This window comes from Dama dama, chromosome 5 (genome assembly GCF_033118175.1).
Source record: "Dama dama isolate Ldn47 chromosome 5, ASM3311817v1, whole genome shotgun sequence".
Classification (NCBI taxonomy): domain Eukaryota; kingdom Metazoa; phylum Chordata; class Mammalia; order Artiodactyla; family Cervidae; genus Dama; species Dama dama.
Genome location: NC_083685.1, coordinates 118,671,675 through 118,694,676, shown reverse-complemented (window position 1 = coordinate 118,694,676; position 23,002 = coordinate 118,671,675). Strand labels below are relative to the sequence as shown.

General features: G+C 42.8%; 1 protein-coding gene and 1 long non-coding RNA gene across 2 annotated transcripts in view; one reads left to right on the top strand and one right to left on the bottom strand.

Moving 5' to 3' along the window:
- The window catches only part of PITPNC1 (phosphatidylinositol transfer protein cytoplasmic 1), a 250,957-nt gene that overhangs the window by 179,999 nt on the left and 47,956 nt on the right, over nt 1–23,002 (top strand). The gene's annotated exons all lie outside the window — the stretch shown is intronic.
- Nucleotides 9,620–21,719, bottom strand: LOC133057651 (uncharacterized). The gene is made up of 3 exons (XR_009693065.1): nt 21,485–21,719; nt 17,952–18,096; nt 9,620–17,191 (listed from the first exon to the last, which is right to left on the bottom strand). It is a non-coding gene; the product is annotated as an uncharacterized LOC133057651 (long non-coding RNA).

Sequence of the window (23,002 nt, the reverse complement as noted above, 5' to 3'; positions counted from 1 at the left end):
TCAGTGTACAAAAAGGAATGTCCAACGTAAAGCACATTTCCAACTGTTTGCTTTATCTTGTACCAAACCATTGCCCTACAGATAACGGTTGTTGAGTAACACTGGACAAAGTCAAAAAGTGATTCTTGGGTCAAAACATTCAGAGACTTCAACAGGTTTTTCCCACTGCACAGCTGGGGTAATGAACTTGAAGAGTACTACAGAGTCTCAAGGACAATAAGCAACAACCTTGAGAGACAGAGGAGCTGTGGCTGTTTTCAACAGATCTGGATTTACTCTTGTTGTTCCCTGTCATTATTCTAAACTGACAAGGATGGTAGTCTTCTGGTTTAAAGACTGTTCCCTTGGATGTTCCTTATTCCCTAGAGGTCTAGTAAATTCTTACGTTTTAAAGATTCTTGCGCTTGGCTTTTCCTTATTCCCTTGGATCAGTTTTAAGAAAGATAATGAATGTTCTGAACCAAATACTTGATATAATCTACCTATCCCAGTTCCTCCAGGTAATAGATGTTTAGTAAATACCAATTCTCTTCCTCCATCCTTTTGTCGTAACCTCCCAGCAGGAACCCAAGACGACCTTTATGTTGCATTCAAAGGAGAGGATGATCTCAATAGCACATTAATTCATCATACAAGAAACATTGATCACGCATCTGTTTTGTACCAGGAGTTGTCAGTTTGGGGAGACAAATACTGTCATAGCAGCGTGATGTGATAGGTGCTCCAGAGAACACAGGGTGGAGGATGAGACTGAAAAGAAAGGCAGGATTGTCATGCCAGGGGGACTAGTTGAGAAAACAGGAGATTTGCCATAGATCAGATGAGAGAGACTGCAGCCCAAAATTTAAAGCACTGACAGAAGAAATAGAAGAGGATTAATTAGGAAGAGGGAGAAACATCAGTGCCTAACTGGGTTTGGGAATGGGTTGGGGACAGCTGGCTCTGGGGTCTGGCATGATTCAAGGTTTTGTCATGAATCAGTGGTGTTGCCAGCGAAGACAAGGAATTGTTTTAAGTGGTTTGGGAGAGGTTGGTGAGTTCAGTTTTGGTCCAGTTGAGTCTAAAGTGCTTATGGAAAATTTAGTGAAAATAGGTGGTAAGAAATTGGACCTAGGACTTCCCTGATGGTTCAGTGGTTAGGAGTCTGCCTGCCAATGTGTAGGGGACATAGGTTCAATCCCTGGTTTGGGAAGATTCCACATGCTTTGGGGCAACTAAGCCCAAGAGCTGCATTTACTGAGCCCATGTGCTACAGCTCCTGAAGCCCACATGCCTAGAGCCTATGCTCCCCAGCAAGTGAAGCCACCCAATCAGAAGCCCGAGCACTGCAACTAGAGAGTAGCCCCCGCTCACCACAACTAGAGAAAGCCCAAGGGCAGCAACGAAGACCCAGAACAGCCAAAAAAAAAAAAAAATATATATATATATATATATTACAGAAAAAGAAATTGAATCTATAAATCCAAAGCTGAGACCTAGAGATATAGATTTGAAAGTCATAAAGCAAAGGTAGTTCAAAACCGCAGAAATAGAGAATATCACCCAAAGGATATGTGAGGGGTAAGGATGGAGCTTGTGGGAGTATTGACATTTAAGGGGAAGGAAGTGGAAGAGCATCCCATAAAGATGGGTAAGAAGAGGAGTCCCTGAGATGTAGGAGGAGAATTGGGATGCCAGGAAGTCACAAAGGCCCAGGAAAGAGAGAGTCAAGAAAGAAAGTGTCATCAATGATAGTAGCAGCAGAGTTCAGGAAGATAGAATTTAAAGGTCCTTTGAGATTGAGAAATAAGACGGTCATTAGTGACCTTTATGAAAACGAGTGAAATGGTAGCAGCGGAACCCAGCTTGTGTTGTACCAGAGAGGAATTCTGAAATGGTTGGCTCTGGAAAGAAAAGAAATTGAATCAGAATGAGACTCAGGATTGAGGGGAGAAGCCTATGGAAGACTTCCCATCTTGGTGGAAAGTCATGTTCATGTTCAAATGCCTCTCCTCTGTTCTAAACACTTAGGAATAACAAATAAATTTTTTAAAAAAGAAAACCAAAATGATATAGCTAGAGTCATGAAAACAGGACAGAGATTCAGGAGGGTTGGAATGCATGGAGTGACTGGACTGTGAGTCTGGGGGCAGGTGTTTGTGGGTCTTATAAAACAGTGGGATGAAAAGTGCTTCATACAAACAAGGGATGAGAGCCAGATTCAGTGTTTGAAGAGGCTGAAAGCATCTCTCTTGGTAAAAGGGAGGCTGAAAGCATTTTCTATGTTTGCTTCCTGGGCCACAGCTTAAAAGTACTGGTTTTGCTCTTGGAACGCAATGGTAAAACCTAACAACTGATGTGAAGAGTGGGAGATGAGTTGGAGATGGAGAAAGATAGCACCAACCAATAAAAAAAAGAAGAAGAAGAAGAAAAGAAGCTTCCCATTCCAAAAGACCCCCAAACAAACTGTTAAGAAAGATAGCCAGAGACTTCCCTGTTGGTCCAATGGCTAATACTCTGGGATCCTAATGCTGGCGGCTCAGATTCAGTCCCTCTTCAAGGAACCAGATCCTGCATGTTATTAATACAATTAAAGACTCCAAGATCCCACATGCCTCAATGAAGACCCAGTGCAGCCAAATAAATTTTCTTTTAAGAAATATGCACCTATATTTTTTTAAAAAAGGAAGATAGCCACTATAATCAATAATCAAAACATGAATTGAGTGCAAATTATAAAACTTTTTAGATGACTCTGATTAAAATAATATGTTTGAGCTGCTCAAAGAAGAAAATAAGGAATTAAAGACACTTACTCCTTGGAAGGAAAGTTATGACCAACCTAGACAGCATATTAAAAAGCAGAAACATTACTTTGTCAACAAAGGTCCATCTAGTCAAGTCAATGGTTTTTCCATTGGTCATGTATGGATATGAGAGTTGGACTATAAAGAAAGCTGAGCACTGAAGAATTGATGCTTTTGAACTGTGGTGTTGGAGAAGACTCTTGAGAGTCCCTTGGACTGCAAGGAGATCCAACCAGTCCATCCTAAAGGAGATCAGTCCCGGGTGTTCATTAGAACTGATGTTGAAGCTGAAACACCAACACTTTGGCCACCTGATGCAAAGAGCTGACTCATTTAAAAAGACTGTGATGCTGAGAAAGATTGAGGGCAGGAGGAGAAGGGGACGACAGAGGATGAGATGGTTGGGTGGCATCACCAACTCAATGGACATGGGTTTGGGTGGACTCCGGGAGTTGGTAATGGACAGGGAGGCCTGGTGTGCCGCAATTCATGGGGTCACAAAGAGTCGGACACGACTGAGTGACTGAACTGAACTGAATGTCCATTTTAAAAGGATGAGGGAATTCCCTGGCAGTTCAGTGGTTAGAACTCTGCATTCACTGCCGAGGGCCTGGGTTCAGCCCCTGGTTGGGGAACTAAGATCCCACAAACAATCCATGTTGTGGCCAAAAACAAGAAAAATAAAAGAGAAATTAAGAAGCAAAACTTACAAAAAAGAAATGAAGATTTGAAAAAGAAGCAATTGGAAATTTAGGAACTCAATACTGAAATGAAAGACTCCATAGTCTCACATAAACTCTAGACACAACTAAAGACATAATTAGTATAAATTGGAAGATGGTATTTAGGAATGCAACCTAGTTTATAGCATAGAAACATAAAAGAGTTCTGAAGATTAAATAGCTAACAGTACAATCACTGTGGAGAACAATATTGATAAAATATTATAAATTAACTCTTGACTGTGAAATACTGAGAGGAAGGAGCCAGAAGGTGAATAAGAGTTTAGAAGTAGAAGAGGAAGGGCCGTTCCCAGAAGTCAGAGGGTGAATGGTCTTCATGAGCCCCTAAAAAGAAAATGAAAACCAGAGGGCAGAGAGCAGGGCAGGTAAAGGGCAGGTAAGGCTTTGTCTACAGGGAAGGGAAAGTCGCTGGCCTCACACTTGATGGCCTCCAGATACCAGTAATGTGAGAAGAAAGGTTATCTCCTGAAAGGGAAGGAGACAGGGAAAAGGACTTAGGGAAGAGGATGAAGGTCAAAGATAACCTGAAAGGGAAATGGATAAAGGAACCACCTCCAGAAGAGAAAAAGGATCACTGAAAGTTTGGCAGTCTGGTGATGTGGGACATTCTGAGTAAGTTGTGCCACCAGCCTGAGTCTTGGTGTTATTTTCCCAGCTGTGCTTTGTAGCCTGCATGTCAGGGCAGAGGAAATGGTGACATTGACTCAAGGTTTGCTTTCAGGGAGGGTTCAGCAGGGTATGGAAAAGTGGAGTGAGAAAATGAAGGTCATTGTGAGCAGTGAGTCCAGTGGAGGCTCTCGGGGATCAGAGAACTAAACCAGGTCAAGAAGGAAGGGTCCCGGGAATGAGAAGATTGAGTCTGAGGTTAAGAAAGCAGTACCTAGAGTTTTCAGATTTCAGAAGTGGACTAATTCCAGAAGATTCTAGACCAGAGTAGGACTTGGGGAGGGAGAGGAAGTGGGGGAGGAGATCAAACAGAGGTAAAGGTGATTGGAGGAGAAGTGGAAGAGGAATTAGGAGGCTGAGCCTGTGGTGTTGCATGTGTTGTCCAAGTGGACCCTGAGATCAGAGATGTGGGCATGAGTTGGGGGTAAAGCAGAACCTGGAATGTGGTCCACGATGTTCTCTGACGTGAGGGGCCTGGAGTGTTCAGATCAGTGGTCTGTAACTAACACCGGTCAGCCTGACCATGTGGCTAGAAAGCATGAGGCTAGAAAGGAGGAGGGGACCCCCCACACACAAAGCACCAGTCATTCTACAAGTGACCACTATAATCTCTAGAAATTTAAATGTGCTTTTGACTTTTCTCTCAAGCATCTTCTGAAAGTGGCTATATTAGCAATTCTGAATACAGTGTCTCTTCAGTACTGAGCTCTGTATCCTGAGGGAGCACATCTCTTGTACTTCAGGCTGGTGATCCAGCTTATTACAGACATGTGCTAACCCACAGGGACTGTGGTGTGTGCTGGGTGGCAGACCCTGTGCTGTGCTGTGCTTAGTCGCTAAGCCGTGTCTGACTCTTTGCGACCCCGTGGACTGTAGCCCGCCAGGCTCCTCTGTCCATGGGGTTTCTCCAGGCAAGAATACCAGAGTGGGTTGCCATCTTCCCATCTCAGGGACTGAACCCAGGTCTCCCATATTGCAGGGGATCTTCCCATCTCAGGGACTGAACCCAGGTCTCCCATATTGCAGGCTGATTCTTTACTGTCTGAGCCACCAGAGCCAGTGGGTTCCTTTGGCCAATCTAAGCAATAATCACAGAATTCAGTAGTCCTCTCAACTGTTTCCTCAGGCTCCAAAATCTAGAATCAGAGCCACTTGCTGACTTGGGGGGTGATGAGAGGGCCCCACCTAATGGCCCGGCTGCAAAGTACAGGTGGAACAGAGCAACTCTTTGATGACCCTTTGCCCAGCAAAAGGAAGGCAAAGAGAGTGGAGGGTTAACCCGCAGACCCCAACCAGGAAGTAACTTCTTCAAGAACAGATGGTCATAGTGGTAATAGTAATCGTTGTCACCTTCTTCATCGTGAGGTGAGTCATGTGGATAATGGCTAGTGATGATGATGATAGTTCTGTGGATAGTCTCAGGAATATTTACTGAGCATGAACCTAGCATCCTGCTAACCTGTTACAACCATGATCTTATTTAGTTCTGTTCAGTCATGTCCAACTCTTTGTGACCCCATGGATTACAGCACGCCAGGCTTCCCTGTCCATCACCAACTCCCAGAGCTTGCTCAAACTCACGTCCATCAAGTCGGTGATGCCATCCAACCATCTTGTCTTCTGTCATCCCCTTCTCCTGCCTTCAGTCTTGCCCAGCATCAGGGTCTTTTTCAATGAGTCAGTTCTTCACATCAGATGGCCAAAGCATTCAGTCTTTCCAATGAATATCCAGGACTGATCTCCTTTAGGACTAACTGGTTTGATCTCCTTGCAGTCCAAGGGACTCTCAAGAGTCTTCCCCAAAACCACAGTTCAAAAGTATCAATTCTTCTGCACTCAGCTTTCTCCATGGTCCAACTCTCATATCCATACATGACTACTGGAAAAACCATAGCTCTGACTACATACGGACATTTGTCGCAATGTAATCTCTCTGCTTCTTAATATTCTGTCTAGGTTGATCATAGCTTTTCTTCCAAGGAGCAGGCATCTTTTATTTCATGGCTGCAGTCACCATCTGCAGTGATTTTGGAGCCTAAGAAAATAAAGTCTGTCACTATTTCCATTGTTTCCCCATCTATTTGCCATGAAGTGATGGGACTGGATGCCATGATGTTAGTTTTTTGAATGTTGAGTTTTAAGCCAGCTTTTTCACTCTCCTCTTTTACCTTCATCAAGAGGCTCTTTAGTTCCTCTTCACTTTCTTGCCATAAGGGTGGTGTCATCTGCATATCTGAGGTTTTATATATGTAAATATATACATATATACACACACACACACATATATATATACATATATAGATATATATATACTTCTCCCGGCAGTCCTGATCCAGCTTGTGCTTCATCCAGCCCGGCATTTCGCATGAAGTACTACTCTGCATATAAGTTAAATAAACAGAGTGACAATATACAGCCTTGGCTGTACTCCTTTCCCAATTGGAACCAGTCTGTTGTTCCAGGTCTGGTTCTAACTGTTGCTTCTTAACCTGCATACAAATTTCTCACGAGGCAGGTAAGGTGGTCTGGTATTCTCATCTCTTGAAGAATTTTCCACATTTTATTATGATCCACACAAAGGCTTTGGCATAGTCAATAAAGCAGAAGTAGATTTTTTCTGGAACTCTCTTGCTTTTTCTATGATCCAGTGGATGTTAGCAATTTGATCTCTGATTCCTCTGCTTTTTCTAAATCCAGCTTAAGCATCTGGAAGTTCTCAGTTCACATACTGTTGAAGCCTTGCTTGGAGAATTTTGAGCATTACTTTGCTAGCATGTGAGATGAGTGCAATTGTGTGGTAGTTTGAACTTTCTTTGGCATTGCCTTTCTTTGGGACTGGAGTGAAAACTGACCTTTTCCAGTCCTGTGGCCACTGATGAGTTTTCCAAATTTGCTGGCATATTGAGTGCATCACTTTCACAGCATCATCTTTCAGGATTTGAAATAGCTCAGCTGGAATTCCATCACCTCCACTAGCTTTGTTCGTAGTGATATTTCTAAGGCCCATTTGATTTCACATTCCAGGATGTCTGGCTCTAGGTGAGTGATCCCACCACTGTGATTATCTGGGTCATGAAGATCTTTTTTGTATAGTTCTTCTGTGTTTTCTTGCCACCTCTTCTTAATATCTTCTTCTGTTAGGTCCATATTGTTTCTGTCCTTTATTGTGCCCAACTTTGCATGAAATGTTCCCTTGGTATCTGTAATTTTCTTGAAGAGATCTCTAGTCTTTCCCATTCTGTTGTTTTCCTCTATTTCTTTGCATTGATCGCTTCGGAAGCCTTTCTTATCTTTTCTTCTTGTTCTGCATTCAGATGGATATGTCTTTCCTTTTCTCCTTTGCCTTTAGCTTCTCTTCTTTTCTCAGCTATTTGTAAGGCCTCCTCAGACAACCATTTTGCCTTTTTGCGTTTCTTTTTCTTGGGGGTAGTCTTGATCACTGCCTCCTGTACAATATTGCAATCCCCCGTCCATAGTTCTTCAGGCAGAGGGCCTACTGTCAAGAGAGCACTGAACCAGGAGTCCTGACGCCTGTGTGCATGCTCAGTCAGTCATGTCTGACTCTTTGTGACCACAATGACTTCAACCTTCCAGGCTCCTTTATCCCTGGGATTTTCCAGGCAAGAATACTAGGGTGGGTTGCCATTTCCTCCTCTAGGGGATCTTCCCAAATCAGGGATCAAACCCACGTGGCCTATGTGTCCTGCATTGGCAGGCAGATTCTTTACCACTGAGCCACCTGGGACACCTCCGATGATCTTATTAAATCCTCAAAAGTTTTATTATCCCCGTTTTACAGCTGAGAACTTAGGCTTCACGAGAGCAAGTGGTCTGCACATGATAAGAACTAGCAAGTGTCAGACCTGGAACTTGATTCTAGGTTGGTTTAGTCTCAAAGCACAAGCTCTCATATAATGAATATACTCTCTATGGCTCTAAAAATAAGAGTTATGAGACTGTGTGTGTGGAATCTGCTGCCTGAGTTTTTAAAGCCTGGTTCAAGGTTTAAATTTTCACTGTGAGGAAAGGGAAATAGTCCTTCCCATGTTACAGAAGCAGTGTCCAAAAACAATTTTTTTTCTCTTTTCAAGTTTTTCAGAACAGTAGATTTTCCTGAAAGGAATTGTCGTGTTAATGATACCCATTGTCATCTCAGTTTTTTTAAAAGCTCTATTAGTAGGAATTTTCTCAGAGGTTTAGAGCCTAATAAGGCATGTTTATCAGGTGGGATAGTCAGGGAGATTGCTTTCCAACCCTATCTTCAGTTTTTGTATATAATATCTTATAATATTAGTGGTGGGACAGAGCTGGGTCATCTTGAATCTGGCTCCAATCAGATGTGCATGTGTGCTCAGTCATGACCCACTGTTTGTAACCCCGCGGACTGTAGCCTACCAGGTTCTTCTGTCCATGGGATTTTCCCAGCAAGAATACTGGAGTGGGTTGCCATTTCCTTCTCCAAAATAATTATGGAATGCTTCACTAATTTGCATGTCATCCTTCTGAAGCGGCCATGCCAGTCAGGTACCTTGGGATTAGAAGGTCAGGATGTTCAGCCAGTAGAAGGATGCTGGTGGCACATACAGAAAGGGATAAAAATGACTAGATTCTGAGAAAAACAAGATCTAGGTGGGAAAGAGACTGGCCCCAGAAACAAAGGCAAAGGAAATCAGTTAAAGATAAAATGAAGCCAGTGATAAACCGAAGGGCTCCTTGAAGGAGCACAGTTGAACCAAGAACTCTATTCCTAGAGCCCAGTGTCTGAACAATTTATTTTCCTTACCTTAGTCACGTGCCTTTCTCAGCTGAGATCAAGTGCCAAGGGACATCTCAAAATACCCACAACCAAACCTACTCAGCATATCTCACCACATGGAGAGAGAGACCGCTCTGCAAAAGCCTTTGTCCTGAATTGTTTATGGATTTTCCATAGTCTGTGTGATACTTTGGATATATGCCACCTGCCAACTGGCAGCCGCCATCCAGCCTGGGGACAGACCTTGCCCTTCAGGCTGGCGAGTCTTCATTGCGTTTATTGTGACTTTCTCCTGTTTTGCATATTCATCCTGAAAACCTCCCAGTCTTTTCTTAATGAAGATTTTAGTTAGGAGAAATTGCATTAGTGGGCTCATATATTTCTGTCATTCCTTCTCTATTATGTTAATGGTTATGAAGGTAGTACAGTAAGTCCTTGTATTTGTTTTGGGCTGTGCCTGGGAGTCATAATGGACAATAAAACAATAAGTAATGGGCAGGAAAACAGCTCTTAAAACCAGGTCGGAAAACTCCTCCAGCACTAGACAGAAAAATGGCTCTGGCAGTTACCAGGAAATCAAGTGAGTTCAGTTGGCATTCATAGGGCTCCTATTAGGTACCAGCACCCAGGCATGGTACCTGACATTTAAAGGGCATTATCTCAGTGAACATTCACAACATCTCAAGGGTAGGTATGGTTATAATCAGTTTGCAGATGAGGGCACTGCTGCCGAGAGAAGTTTAAATAAATTGCTCAAGGCCACACAATTAATAACCGACAAAACTGAGGTCCGCCCCCCCCAGGCTTTTGATTGTGTGCTCTTTCTACACTCCACCTCAGCTGCCAAGAAGCAGATCCTATGGCCAGAGTGGACCTCAGTGGGAAAGCATCAGATGGAAGCTTTCTGCCCTAACCTGGCTCCTCTGAATTAATGGAACAATGGACGATGGGGGATAAATGAGGGAATTATTCAGTAGTTGGTTAAAAAAGTCTTCAATATGTAAACAGGTCTTAACGTAAGTCATGAAAAATGGGGTTGAGAGAACTGAGAGAAGAGAGTAAAGAGAGAAAAATGTGTTCTTTATCAAGCCTTGGAGAAAAACACTCTTTCCTCAAACACCCAACTTGGTATTTCTCGCTCTCCTTTTCTAATTGCTAAGACAAGTGACCCTTTTATACTCAAATTTAAATGCCTTCAAAGAGACGTTTAAAGAATGAAGCATTGCATTGAAAACCATCTTTTCTAAAATGCTCAACAAAGCACCCTTATATTTTGCCAAGTGGCCATGAAGAGAAAAGGTATGTAAATGCAGGCTGGAGGTGCCTGGCCCACACTTGGAAGACCAGGTGTGGAATAAGGACCCTTTGCCTGGAAGACTATACGTCCATTTCAGAAATATTTGAAGCTGAGCTTCATAATGGAAATGCTGACACAACCTGCTATCAGCAACCACGATATTAAACAGGCACCGAGCCAGCAGCAGTGGCTTGGAGCCAGGGAGGAGAGATTAGCATCACAAGTAAGAGATTTTAGGTTCTGAGCCAGGAGAGGTTTTGTTTCGGGGTTTGTTTTTTTTCCTTTTCATTAAACAAATAATAATAAAAAGAGAAAGAACCGGGGGAAAAAAAAAGAGGAAAGATACAGAAGAATTCTTATTTAGCAGCCCTTTCTCAGGTGGTTCTCCTGTAGTATCCAGATAAGCATAAAAACAAACCGCTGTCTTGTTTGAAAATTTGGCAGTTGCTTGACCTTAAAATGGTCTTGGCGGAAACCCTTCTAACCGGCCCCCCTCGGCTGTCCTTGGTTGGCCCATGTGCAGGATGGGGTACGTTATCTTCAACAGAGAGAAGTAGTGGTCAGCAAGGTCCACTTTCCACTTGGAGCTGGAGGAAGCTCCATTTGAGCAAAAAATCAGAGTTGCTACCTTCTTGCCCTGCAGAGCTCTAAGTAAGAAATGTGCAGGAGATGGAAGCGACTCCCCAGAAGGGTGCGCCTCAGTCATGGGGCCCAGTAAGGCCTCTTGTAAGACAGCTTTTTTTCTAACAAGCTGCTTCCTGTGGGGTGCTGCCTTTTGAGATTTTAGGGGAGGGAGCCAGCCCCAGGGTTTCATGATGCTGCAGAGTTGAGGTAGCGTTTTCTAAGAGATCCAGGGGACTGGCCAGCCCCATCCAGGGCATGCGGACAGGCAGGCCGGTGTTCTCTTTGGCAAGTGCAGTAACTCTTGAGAGTGGGGGTTGTACTCAGTTTTCTGTTGGCAGTTGCTTCTGGCATTTTAGCAGCTTTCTCCAAACTAGCAAAATGATTGATTGGTTATGACTTTCTTTTAAACTTTTTATATAAAAAAATGTCAGATCTGCAGAGAAGTTGCAAGAATAGCACAACGATTCTAGATATTCACCCATGGTTAACGCTTTTCTATATCTACTTTGTCTCTCTCCCTAAATATTAACACATTATTATTATTATTTTTTCCAGAATTCTCTGAGATTAAGTTGCAAACATCACTCACCTTTAAGGACTTCAGTGTGCATGTCCTAAGAACAGGAACTTTCTCTTACATGGTCACTCTGCAGTAAATTCTGGAAATTTAGCACTGATGCAATACTATTATCTGATATTGAGTCATATTTTTGTCGTCGTTCAGTTGCTCAGTTGTGTCTGACTCTTTGCAACCCCGTGGACTGTAGCACGCCAGGCTTCCCTGTCCTTCACCATCTCCCAGAGCTTGTTCAAACTCATGTCCATTGAGTCAGTGATGCCATCCAACCATCTCGCCCTCTGTCATCCCCTTCCTTTCCTGCCTTCAGTCTTTCCAAACATCAGGGTGTTTTCTAATGAGTTGGCTCTTTGCATCAGGTAACCAAAGTATTGGAGCTTCAGCTTCAGCATCAGTCCTTCTAATGAATATTCAGGGTTGATTTCCTTTAAGATTGACTGGTTTGATCTCCTTGCGGTCCAAGGGACTCCCAACACCATAGCTCAGAAGCATCAGTTCTGCCAATTGTCCTGGTCATGTGTTTTATAGTGAACAACCATAGAAAACCTTCATGATTTGTGTTTTCACCCAAGCACACCCATTACATTTAGTTGTTATTTTCTTTGGACTTCTTTAATCTGGAGCAATTTCTCTACTTTTCTTTGTCTTTCATGACACTGGCATCTTGAAAAAACACAGGCCATTTTAAGGGATGTCCTTCTTTCTTGGGTTTTCCTAGTTGTGATCTCATGATTAAATTCGGACTTGCATTTTCGGAAATTCTATAGAAGCAACATTGGGTCTTGGTGGACTTTCAAAATGTCTTTCCCTGACATGTGTGATTTTTCTGTTTTATTTTCTGGCCTTTGAGGAGATTGTGGCCTCCTTCAGTTTTCCAGGCTATATTTATCATGGAGCTGGAGTTGGGGGCCCAGTGTGTGGGGTCTTCATTGGTGGAGGCTCAGGCTGATGTCTTCTAGCACTGGAGAAGGAATTGTGGCTGCCTGACCCGAGAGAGAGAACAGGAAAAATCCCAAAGCAGGGGCAACAACGGACTTCTGAGCTGACCTCTAACTTCTGCAGACTGCTGATGAAGCCCTAACAGGCTCCTTCAGAGCAGAAGTGGATCTGATGAGATTTGAGGGAAAAGAGGCCGAATACTTTCCCTCCATTTGTCTTTTGTACCCAAGTTGCTGAGCTGGAGAATTCCATTTGGATGCTTTTCTTCCTAAATAGTATGTCCACCCTGTCTTCTCCTTTTTACCTGCTGTTGCCCTAGTTTAGCTTCTTACCTCTTTCTAGAACAATCTCTCACTAAAGCCATCTCCCACAAAGCTGCCTGAGGGAAGATCCATTTAGACCCCATATGTGGTCATTTCACAGTGGCTTCCACAGCCAGGATGGAATTCCATCTCACCACTACTTCCCTCTACAGTTTCTTAATTTCATACTCCCTGCCTCAAACTATTTCCCAAGTATCAGATGTTTATAGAATCTTCAGCATCACCTGGGAGTTTGTTAGAACCTCAGGCCCTACCCTAGACCTTCTGAACCAGACCTGCATTTTAGCAAGTTTCCCCCGGTAATTTATGTGCACATCAGGAAGTACTATTTAGAATATGCTGGAAAGATCTTAAGTTGCTCCTCAGGCTCTTGCTGTTGTTGGTTTTGAGGCATGAGTCTCAAGCTATTCTTCCATCAAGGGATTCAGTATCTAAAATTAAATTTTGCAATTATTTTTTCCAGTTTGCAAGAAAGAAGGAAATTTCATGGATGGGCTTTTTCTCAATTTTTCTTTTTCCTCACACAATTTTTTTTTATAAACTTTGACATCTGCTACTGCTTGTTGGCTAACATGATGTGATTTGCTAGCAGTCAACAAAATGAACCAACTACCAGCAAACAAATGCTAACATTAAAACTCAAAGTTGGTGGTATTTAGACCAACAGTTCAGTTCCACAACAGGAGAAAAAAATAAGAAAAAACTTAACTGTTGAGCTTTGATTATATATGAGATATTGAAAGATTGAGGGATGCACTGATGAATGAGATACAATTTGCTATAGCCTTTTGCCTACTTAGGAACCACATGGGCTCATAGTGCTGGGACACTTTAAGGGACTAGAGTCTTTGGAGTGCTACCTATCCTTATTTGTAGAATTCAGTGAAATAAAAGCCTTTTGCTGTCACCTGTCAAGTTTATTTTATCTTCCATGTCCAGACAGCTATCTAAAACAGTGCAGCCAGGACATTCCTCCGGATTCTCCAATTTAATGGTTTTTTAAGACAAAAATCACAATGGGTGTGTTGCCACTTGCTTGATTTCGCTTTCCTTGGAGAGATTTCAAAAGCCAGGAGCTGAAAGATAATTGTTCAACCTTGAGTGTTAATGACTTATGAGCTTCTAATTTAACCAAAGTAGCAACAGCTGAGACAAACCACTTACTAGACGTAGTGTTTCCCCTGGCAGGTCCGTCAGGGAGATATGCATCGTGATTTCCGGGAGCCTGAGAATTTAACCATAACCAAATGTTACGCAGAATAATGAATTATACATGTGATTGCTTTACTAAAAGATTATCAAAAAAGGCTTGATATGGCTTGGCATGACCTTGAAAGATGAGTTGATGTGAGTCAGGCAGATAGGGTGGGGAAGAGCCTTTAGGGCAAAAAGATGACCAAAAGCCAGGGTGTGGAAAGTTGAAATAGTTGTTAGGAAGTTTGACACTCAGAGGGGTGAGTGGGGCATGCCTGGAGCAAAGATGAGAGAAAGGAAGAATACCAGACAACATGAGTTGACAGGTAGAGGCAGGTATACCAATTCCGTACATTTGTATAACATTTTGGAGCTTGCAAAGTACTTTCATGCCTGGTTATCTTAAGCAGTGCTGACTGCTCAGTGAAGGGGCAGGACACATAGAGAGCTCACTTTTGGATGACGAAATGGAGGTCTGAAGGAGCTTCTGGGCTGACACAACTCATGAAACCAGGATTAGACCCAGATATTTTGATTCTTAGACTCTGCCCTTCCCACAATAAACTGATATGTTCCAGGGGCAACAAAGAAACCATGCTAGCATAGTGGGAAGAAAACTCAAGGGTGGATTTACATAGATGGATGGATGATGGAAACCTGAATCTCAAGATAAAGGATATTAGGGATTCTGCAGTTGTCCAGGTGAGATAGAGAACAAAGTTCTGTCAGGGAGATGGATTGGTGAGATATGGAGGCAGATATAGAATTCCGAGAACTTACTACCTGACTAGATGCAAGAATACGAAAGAAAGAAGAGCCTAGGATGGCACCCAAGTTTTTACCTTGGATGATTCAAGGACCCTAAGAGGAAGAGAGGAAGGGCAGATTCAAATCTTGGAACCAAGTGGGCAGTGATAAGACAATAAGTGTAACTTTGAATGCATTAAATTTTTTGTAATTTTAATTTTATTGGCATATAGTCGGTTTACAATGTGGTTAATTTCAGGTATACAGCGAAGGAATTCAGTTATATAGATTCTTTCTTTTTTTAGATTCTTTTTTAGATTCTTCTCTCATATAGGTTATCCCAGAATGTTGAGCTGAATTCCCTGTGCTACATAGTAAGTCCTTATTGGTTATCAGTATTATAAATAGTAGTGATAGCAGCATGTGCATGTTCACCCCGAGTTCCTGATTTATCCTACACACACACACACACACACACACATTTCGTCTTTGGTAACCATTGTTGTTGTTTAGTCACTAAGTCATGTCTGACTCTTTGTGACCCTGTGGACTGCAGCACGCCATGCTTCTCTGTCCTGAACTATCTCCTGGACTTTTGGTAACCATAAGTTCATAATTTTGAATATATTAATTTTGAGTAAAACCAGAGACTGGTATCCAATAGTCAGTTGATACCAAAGGTCTGGAATTCAGGAATAGTGTCTGGGGTGTACAAGAGATTTGTTAGGTCATTAGCAATCAAAGGTTAACATTTTATTACAAGTGTTTACTATAATATAAACAGTGTGAAAAAAAAGAGAAAAGACAAAAAAGGGAACGTCTTAAACACTTAACAGTGGAAAGAGTGGTTCATTTATGCCACAGCTGTATAACGAAATGTGATTCATACCTTAAAAATGAGTACTAGCCTTGTGATTTTTTTCCCCCTCTTAGTGATACTAACATCTAACCACCACCAGGGTACTTACCACCAGGTCAAAATAAAGTGGGTGTTACCTGCCATTAACCAAAATTCCAGAAATAGAGACCTGACTGAAATAAAAAGGTATGTATTGGACTTCGGCCTGGGGGTCACAGATTCAAAGAAGTATTTGAATTGTATTCCACCAAACTACGAAATGGGAAGGGCTTATGAAAGCAAAAAGCTGCAAGGTTACAGTGAGTTTACATGAATTGTTTCTCAAGAATTGTAATTGGAGCCTGCAAGGAGTAAGCATGTTTGGTAAGGACAGATTGGTTGGCATCTGAGTTGTTGCATGGGTGGAGAGAGAGGCCTTGAGACCTTAAGGTTGAAGCTGGCAGGTGTTGTTTGGAGTGTGGCTGGCAGTGTCCTTGGGTCAGGTACAGTTGAAAGAAAGTTCAAGTTCTCAGTGCTGCAGAGACATGTCTGAGACCAGATTATCCATGGCCACCAGGCTCCGTTTTTTCTGCTTAAACTGCGATTATTCCATTTGTCATCACTGCTCTATGTCATCGTGCCCTTGCTGCTGCCAGGTGAGGCAGGAGCCAATACTGCCCTTCCTTCACAGATGAGGAGAGTAAGGTCAGGTCATCCTAGGCAGCGACCCCAGGTCGCCCAGCCGAGCCACGGAACCCAGGTCTGCCGACTCTGGAGTCTGGGCTCCTCACCACTGCACTGTGTTTTCTCTCGCTACAATTTTCTGATTCTGTTTTCCATAATAAAGAAGTACACGGGAACAACAGGCCCTTTCGAGGGCCTCTGGTCTAATTATGCCATGACCTGGAATAGCGCTCAGGAAGCAGCCCTCTCCCCTCTGCTGGCCCGTGTTTGCCTTACCCACACCTCGTGAGCTCCTTCTGGAGCCTTCCGGTCAGCTGCCCAGGGCAAGTCTGTGGAGCTCAGCCAGAAGCCTTGCCTAGTACCCTGACTTTGCCTTTGGGGAGGTATTTAACACCAGTCCAGGCAAAAAGGAAAGCCAAACACAGCACAACCTAGCAGGAAAATGTAACCGCTTGCTCCTCGGTTTTGTTTTTTCTGACAGTAGATGTGATCTGTCAGGATTCCTAAGTGGGTTTGGGCTGCTGCCCATTTCGTTGTGCCTCCAGAAAGGCATGCCAGGAATGAGCTAGAAAGAGACACGAGGTCCTGAAGTACCTCAGGACTCTCATTTTGGGAACAAGAGCAGGAAACTGTGGCCTCTAGAAAGTAAGACTGCTGGCAGCCTTCTTGGGACTCTGGGCATTGTTTTTTGACTTACGGGTGTGGCCGCCCGACCAGGCACAGGCCTCAGCAAGCCTTCCACCTCAGCATTTCAGTCCCTTCCCTCCAGGCTGAGTTAGCTTCTCAGTGAAAGCAAAGAAGTACAGGTGGTTTTTGTGAGTCAGGAATGTTACCTCTCTGTGCAAAGAATTCATTGTTCGGCTCAAAAAGGTTTTAAGAAGGACAGACTCAACAGCACCTTGACAAACACTGAGGCTAGTGAGAGCTGGCCCGTCTTGAGCCCCAGAGCATTTCCAGATGAAGTATCCATACTTCAACTTGCGGGAAAACCAGCAGTTCCAGTTCCCGGAGACCACCCTGTGAATTAAAATCGGAAGGAACAAGGAGAAATTGAGAAACTATTTTAAGCTCAGCTTCTGGGACTTATTTTAGGAAGCGTTATTGATCATACTGCAGGGAAACCATGTGTGTTCTCAGGTACCAGGAGCCAATATCCACATGTGCCCATGTGAAGTGTTGGTTTGATCTCATGACACAGCCTATGGGTCCAAAGGGGGCTGTGGCCACAGAAAAAATTCAGGCTGAGCCTGTTCTGTGCTGAAATCAGACTGAGCTTATAAAAAGAGCCTTGTTACAGCTGCCCTGGGAACCATAACTTAGAAGCGTTTTTGTGCCATTAAAGCCTTTTCAGTAAATGAATTGAGTCATAGCGTTTGTGACCCTTCTGGGTTGTTTTAATGTACTTTTTTGTTCCTTTCTTAATTAGTTACCGTGATCAGAGCACCTTATGAGAACACTGTTTTACCAGTCCGAATCTTTTTCTCATCAGTCACCATGTCACTTTGATTACTGTCTCTTGAACTTTATTCACCCTTTATCTCACCCAGATGAACCAGGGGTCACCATTGTTTCCTGCGTGGGACTTAAGGTCACAGCACCAAATGGCTCTCAACTCTCTACTAGTTTTGCTGGCACTGTTTCTAGATACATATTCTAGGATAGAAAGAAGTGTTCTTTTATTCAAAGGGAGCACACTGTGAGTTCATATCCACTGTGTTATGTCCTTTGACCCTTAGGTCTCTGCCCTGCCCCTTCCCCAGGCCTCCTTTCCTCTTACATCGCTCTGTGTTCTCAACCTCAGGTGTGTTTATCAGCAGCTTTTTCTTTTGAACTTCACTGACGAGCAATGCCCTACGTTCCTTTTCCTTCATTTCCACTGTTTTCATCAGGTTTCTGCCTGTTGTTTTTGAATTTTCTGCAACCTTTGAGGTGGGTGGAGAAAGGAAAAGGAAAAATCACCACTGGTTAATGTTTTAAAAAAAAGTTGTTCATGACACTTGGTGAAGACAGGCTGAATTCATGGTGTTGGCATGGTTGGGTTCTGGGTTGCAGACTGCCACCTTCTCCCTGTGTCCTCACATGGCAGAAGGGTCTAGGTACTTCCATGCTACTGCTGTTTAGTCGCTAAGTCATGTCCAGCTCTTTGCGACCCCATGGACTGTAGCCCGCCAGGCTCCTCTGTCCATGGGATTTCCCAGGGAAGCATACCTGGAGTAAGCTGCCATTTCCTTCTCCACTGGGGACCTCTATGGAGTCTTTTTTTCTGAGGGATCTTTTTTATAGAGTGCTAATCCCATTATGAGAGCTCTACCCTTATGACCTAATCATTCTCCCAAAGGTTCCATCCATCTCCTGATACTGTCACACTGGACATTAGTTTTCAACTGATTTGGGACAGGGAGATACAAATATTAAGTCCATAGCAATCTTTAACTAACAACATCTGCAAAGCACCTATTTCCAAATAAGGTCACATTCTGAGGTTTGGGGTGGGCATGAATTTGGGGGAGATACTAGTCAATTCATTTTGGGAGTATTGATTCATCTGCTCGTAAAGAAAAATTAACATAAAATCCTATAACCCAACCATCCTACTTCTGAATATGTACCCTAAAGGAGTGAAAACTTATATTTACACAAAAATGTATCCACAAATACTTTTATCAGCTCTTTTCATAATTGTCCCAAACTTTAAACGGGGAATAAACAAATTGCTATACATTCATACAGTGGAATACTACTTAGCAAGAAAAAGGAATGCACTTTGATGTCCACAACCACAGGATAAATCACAAAGGCACTGTCCTGAGTGAAAAGACCTAGTCTCACAGGGTTAAAACCTACATGATTCCATTTGTATGGCATTCTTGAAAAGACAAAAGCTGTAGGGTTGGAGAACACAGGAGTGGTTGCCTGGAGTTGGGGTGTAAGGAGATTGTGATAATGAATTAGTTTCTTGGGGTGGTGAAACTGATCTGAGTCTTAATTGGAGTGGTGGTTGCAAGAATCTATACATGTGTTAAAATTCATAGAACTATACATTCCCCCAGAAATCAATTTTAAAAAAGATTGTTTCAGGGACAGGGAGTCTGAAAAAACAAGGATCAACATCTTACTAAAGGTGTTGAGCTGTCTTTGTGTGTGTGTATCTGTGTGTGTGAATGACGAGATGGCCCTGAAATGAAATGAAATGTTAGTTGCTCAGTCGTATCTGACTTTCAGTGATCCTATGGACTGTAGCCTGCCAGGCTCCTCTATCCGTAGGATTATCCAGGCAAGAATACTGGTGTGGGTTGCCATTCCCTTCTCCAGGGAAATCTTCCCAACCCAGAGATTGAACCCGGGCCTCCAGCATTGCAGGCAGATTCTTTACTATCAGAGCCACCAGGGAAGCTCTAGCTTTTCTATAAAGTTTATTCTTAAAATTTTGTCTCTCCTCATAGAAAAAAAAGCTTACGGTTACCAGAGGGAAAGGGGAAAGAGGGATAAACTGGGAGTTTGGGATTAACATATACACACTACTATATATAAAATAGATAATCGACAAGGACCTGCTACATAGCACAAGGAACAGTGTATATCCAATATCCTGTAACAACCTGTAATGGAAAAGAATCTGAAAAAGAATGTCACGTGCGCATGCGCGCGCACACACACACACACACACACACACACACACACACACTCCCTTGCTGGATTCGGAATGAAGTACTTCTTGTCTGATACATAGCTTTTAGTACTTATTACTTAGTAACAGATATAATATCTTATATGATGTTGTTAAGGCTTCCCTGGTGGCTCAGACGGTAAAGCATGTGCCTACAATGTGGGAGACCTGGATTTGATCCCTGGGTTGAGAAGATCCTCTGGAGAAGGAAATGGCAACCCAGTACTCCAGTACTCTTTCTTGCCTGGAAAATCCCATGGATGGAGGAGCGTGGTAGGCTACAGTCCACGGGGTCTCAAAGAGTTGGACACTACTGAGCAGCTTCACTTTCACTTTTTCTTTTACTTTCATGATTCTGTTAATTAAATCTTGCAGCGAATCGAGTCTTTTCTGCAAAATCATAAGCCTCCTTGAGAGTAGGCCTTATCTCACACATTTTAAGAGGCACAGTGTTGACCATGTGTGTTAGTTGCTCAGTCATGTCTGACTCTTTTGCAACCCCATGGACTGTAGCCTGCCAGGCTTCTCTGTCCATGGAATTTTCCGGGCAAGAATACTGGAGTGGGCTGCCATTTCCTTCTCTGGGGATCTTCCCAATTCAGGAATCAAACCCAAGTCTCCTGAATTGCAGACAGATTCTTTACCATCTGAACCACCAGGGAAGCCCTGTTGACCACATAGCAGATGCTTAATGATTATTTGCTGATTTATTGATTGCTATAAGCCTAGTCTCTTCTCTTCAGAGAACTGTTGTTAAGTATATCCACCTTCAGCAATTATTTTTTCCGCTATAACAAATAGAATAAATAGCAGCTCTTTATTCTGGGAGTTGGAAAGAAGCAGAAATGTTTTTAAAGAGATGGAAGAAAAACATCCTTTTTTTAAAATTTCTATGGTAATGGCAACGGGGAAGACACGTTACACATTCTGGGGTTGGATCATCTAGCTTACACATTCATGAAATGGTCACCACTGAATTGCGTGGGCATGAGAATGTTCTTAGTAGGAATACAAGTAGAGATGGGGTAATGAAATGATGGTTGTCTTCATCAATAACTTGGACTATTTTTTTCCTGGCCATAAGTGTTTTTCAGGCTCTCCCTACAGGTGTACTGCCATTAGAAAATAATCCATAAAAAACCATGAACCAACTCTAGCCCCATATGCCTAACGTATTAACCAGGGACCCACATCCTCTGCACCTAACCAACTGGCCACTTTGCAAATCCAGAGCGTTGAAATGAAAGCAGTGTTAAAACAATAATTCTGCTTCCAGTGTTCCTTCTTACTAAACCTATTCTTTGTTAGTGTGTCTTAGTCAATTGCTTCCCCCTGAAACCTCCCAAGAACATCGAAAAAAGAGCAGAACAGTGGCTTAGCTGAGATTCTCCGTCCCTCAAATCATATGTGAAGCATAAAACAGGATGACTGATCAGCCACCCCTACCTTGCATCCTTGGTAGCTCGGACAGATGGCAGGAAGAAGCTTGGATTGCCACCCCCCAACTCAATTTTTTTTTTAATATTAGACTTTATTTTTTTTTTAGACTTTATTTTTTAAAGCAGTTTTAAGTTTATGGAAAAATTGTGCAGAAAGTACAGACAGTTCCCATCTAAACTTGGATCATAAACCACAGAACTTACCGTTATAGAGAAAGGGGCTACAAGCCCATGACTCTGAGGACCATGGATTTCTGAAAAGCTGCTGCACACAGTGCTCTCCCTGGCTGGACAATCACAAGAGAGATCACAAAATCTAGAAACATCTAAAAGCAAAATAAGAAATAGTTAAATCTAGAAAGACACTGCTGTTCAAGGAAGAAATCTAGTGTGTTCTTAAAACACATTCCACATTTATCAGTGCACCTTTCCCTTCTGAATTGTGTGAGTTACGACCATACGACTCAGCATCTGTCTGTATTAAATATGGGGCATCTCCCCTTCTCCATCCCACCCACACCCATGTTTACCCTCCTGGGAAAATCTTTTTTAAGAATGGAGTTATTAATGGCCACATAATGGTTCATCAAATGGATTTATCATAATTTCCTTGGCCATTCTCCCATACTGGAATATTTTGGCTGTTTGCTTTTTTTTTCTCCCTCTTTCCCTCTGTTTTTTTCTTGCCATTACATTAATGTTGCAATGAAAATCTTTTTGCATTAAGCTTTTCATTTATTTAAGATCCTTAAGATAAATTCTCAAAGCTTAAGTTTACCAGATCAAAGTATATGAAAACTTTAAAAATACTTGATATTTAATCTTCATAATGCTTTACAAAAAAGAGAAAATTACCCCCTTTTCATTTTGGAATCTATAAGATAGTATTTACTCGGGAAATTTGCCTTCTGGGTGTAATATTGCTAAGTTCATATTAAAAGAAGGAGTTTATTGAGTGTTCATTGCCTAGCTGGGGGAGGGAGGGGGCAAAGGTCAGAAGAATCAATCATATTGGCACTGAAACCCTCTACAAATGACTTGTGGGTGGATATGTCTGATAAATAACCACAGAGGGGAGCATTATTATTGGAGGTATAGAGAAGGGACCACATTTGAGTCCCAAACCCAACTCCCATCTCAGAAAGGGACAAATTCTGCCCAAGAAGCTCCCAAGAACATGAAGGCACACAGCACCTGTGTCAGTTGACAGCCTGGTGGAACTTTGGCTTAATGTACCAGCATTAAGGGGCTTCTTCCCAGTTGGTGCTAGTGGTAAAGAACCCACCTGCCAATACAGGAGACCTAAGAGATGCAGCTTCCATCCCTGGGTCAGAAAGACCCACTGGAGGAGGGCATGGCAACCCACTCCAGTATTCTTACCTGGAGAATCCCATGGGCAGAGGATCCTGGCGGCTACATTCATAGGGTCACAAAGAGTCGGACACAACTGAAGCGACTTAGCACACATACACACCAACATTAGGATGTATCTCGGTTCTAAGCTGTCTCAGCAGATCTCTTATTCCACCTCAAAGAGCTGGTGGTTGGACCAGAGTTCTGGCAGCTTCTGCTGCTACGACTGTCACTGTGGAAGCCCCAGTGAATAGTTACTCTTGCTGTTTTCCTTTGAGGCCTGGCTAAGCCTCTGTTTGTAACAGCGTTGGCTTAATTCTGGATGGTGCCCTAAGCTAAGCATGAAGATGAGACTGTTTCACCCCTGCC